Here is a 3,019-nt window from a genome sequence, read left to right on the forward strand (position 1 = left end):
ACACATCTCCAAATATAATTTTGATCATTTTTTCAACAATAAAGTGCTTACCCCTCTCTTTATCCAGTTGTATGCAGTCCATTTCCCTTCTATATGCTAATCTTTTCATTAGCACTGAGATTTCTGCAGGATCACATGCACATGTTGGTTATCTGAGTGCCTGTATCCTTTTCTGGGTCATATAAAAAAGTCTACTTGACCCTGTGACTGACTTTTTATTGATTAAACTTCTATATAGATCTTCTATTATACACTAGTTTCAGACCAAGAAATGTACCAGCAAGAAGGTCATGTTTCTGGGACTTCCCTGGTGGTCCAGTGGGTAAGACTCTGTGCTCCCAATGCAGAGGGCCCAGGTTCGATCCTTGGCTGGGGAACTAGAGCTCGCATGCCACAACTAAGAGCCTGCATGCTGCAACTGAAAGATCCCGCATGTCCCAACTAAAAATCCCACATGACGCAACAAAGATCCCACGTGCCGCAACTAAGACCTGGGGCAGCCAAAATAAATTAAATAAATAAATAAATATTTAAAAAAAAAGACGGTCATATTTCTTTGTTTTTCCAAATCAAGATAAATTGAGCTTGAGAACCTCATTCTCTAAGAAGTCATTATTAGTCATTTAGGGGTGATTGAAGAACCTCTGGCTTACAGGATCCAATAAAAAGGAGGATTCTGGCTTGGTCCTTGCGAAGGAACCTGGTGATCACCTGTGTAGTGTTAAGAAAGAGAAGTGCAGAGTACTGTGAGGGCAAATAATATAACTGGTGAGCCATTTGAGGGGTCAAGGAACGCAGCCCTGGATAAGCGGCATTTAACAAGAGACATGAAGAAGATCAGGATTTAGTTGGGCTGAGGTAGGAGATGAGGGAACAAGGAGCACATTCTAGGAAGAAGGAACACCATGTGTGAGACCTGGAAGCAGAACAGAGCCTGGAATTGAGAGAAGGCCAGGGTCCTCTCAGCACATCGATGTCACCCAACAACCAACGTGAGCTGAACCCCTAGGGCGGGCCACCCCAGACTATAAAGACACAGGAAACCTGGCTCCTGCTCTCAGTCTGGGCGTGGAGCTGGGAAGAAATGAGCTGAGGGTTGTAGAGAGGTAAGCAAGCAAAGTGGGAGACATGAGGGAGTACCAACGCATTCTGAGAGGCTTTGGAGAAGAGGGGATGACAAGTTTGACTAGGAAAGGGCATTCCCAGGCAAAAGAAACCCCACATGTGCAAGGAAAGGCCCACCAGGTCAGGGAACTTCTTGCAGTCTGAAATGCAGGATGGAGGGTGCATGAATGGTGGGAATGGAGAGGGAGACAGAAGCCAGATCAGTAAGGACCTGTGTGCAAAGCTCAAGAGCCTCAACTGTAGCCGGTAGGTCAGTGGTTCTCAGTGGAGGTGACACCACCTCCCTGGAGGCATTCTGGACTTTGTGTGTGTGTGGGGAGTTTCATTGTCAAAATGATGGGAGGGGATGTGCAACTGGTATTTATTTAGTGGACAAGAATCAAGGATGCTGGGCATCCTGAAATGAGAGGGACACTTGCACACAATGAAGAACTCTTCCATATTCAGGAGGATTCACATGGGCAGTACATCTGTTTATAATGGTCTGAGCTGAGAACCTAACTCCTCTTTTGGTATAGAACCCCAAATTTGTTGTGGTGATGGCAGTGGTTGTGGTTTTGTTTGTTTTGTATGGATTTCGTACACTAGATTTTTCAGGAATGAAACTTCCTTATAAATCAGGGAACTTTGTTTTGTCTAGAGCTTTACCAAGACTTGTCTCCATTTTGGAAAATCTTGTCACCAGTGGCAATGCTTTTTGTGGTATTTGAGCTGCCAGTAATACACAAATGCTCAGCTGTATGTGTAGCTGTCACGTCCATGGCATTTTGGCATTAGCCCTTGACCACTTCACTATGTCCTCCCATGTAGTCGTGGGCAAGCATTTGTGGTTGAAATGCATACAATTTTATTTTTCTTATTAGTCATCAATTTAATACACATCAGTGTATACATGTCAATCCCAGTCTCCCAATTGATCACACCACCCCCCCACCGCCCTGCTGCTTTCCCCGCTTGGTGTCCATATGTTTGTTCTCTACATCTGTGTTTCAATTTCTGCCCTGCAAACCGGTTCATCTGCACCATTTTTCTAGGTTCCACATATATGCATTAATATACGATATTTGTTTTTCTCTTTCTGATTTACTTCACTCTGTATGACAGTCTCTAGATCCATTCACGTCTCAACAAATGACCCAATTTCATTGCTTTTTATGGCTGAGTAATATTCCATTGTATATGTGTACCACATCTTCTTTATCCACTCGTCTGTCGATGGGCATTTAGGTTGCTTTCATGACCTGGCTATTGTAAATAGTGCTGCAATGAACATTGGGGTGCATGTGTCTTTTCGAATTATGGTTTTCTCTGGGTATATGCCCAGTAGTGGGATTGCTGGGTCATATGGTAATTCTATTTTTAGATTTTTAAGGAACCTCCATACTGTTCGCCATAGTGGCTGTATCAGTTTACATTTCCACCAACAGTGCAAGAGGATTCCCCTTTCTCCACACCCTCTCCAGCATGAAATGCATACAATTTTTATCATAAATCATTTTAAGATATTGCCTTTACTTTAAAGTTAAGGCACTAAGCTTAGTTTTGTGTTTGTAGAATGGTTATATTATCTACAAATTTTATTTCTGAAGAATAAATGGTTTGGGAATATATACTTGAGAGAATCATTAGGTAGGTAACAAATGAAGCTATGTGTGTTGATGAGACTGAGCAGAGACTACATATAAAACAGTGGTCAGTTTTTGTGGGGTTTCAGACACCTTTGAGAATTTAATGGAAGCTATGAACCCATTTCCCATGAAAACAAACAAGCACACAGATCCCAAACAAATCACACAATGTCAGTGGTATACTCAGAGGTCAGGGGAGCCTAAGCTCAGCATGTAGCTGGAAAGGAGTGTTTCTGGCATGCTTTCTTCTCAGAGATGTAGCGCTA

At 42.7% G+C, this 3,019-nt stretch overlaps 1 non-coding gene across 1 annotated transcript; it reads left to right on the plus strand.

Annotated features, from left to right (window-relative positions):
• The first annotated feature begins 304 nt into the window (after positions 1-304).
• Positions 305-377, plus strand: TRNAG-CCC (transfer RNA glycine (anticodon CCC)). The gene has a single exon. It is a non-coding gene; the product is annotated as a tRNA-Gly (tRNA).
• Positions 378-3,019: the final 2,642 nt, after the last annotated feature.

This window comes from Lipotes vexillifer, unplaced genomic scaffold (genome assembly GCF_000442215.2).
Source record: "Lipotes vexillifer unplaced genomic scaffold, Lipotes_vexillifer_v1.1 scaffold110, whole genome shotgun sequence".
Classification (NCBI taxonomy): Eukaryota; Metazoa; Chordata; class Mammalia; order Artiodactyla; family Lipotidae; genus Lipotes; species Lipotes vexillifer.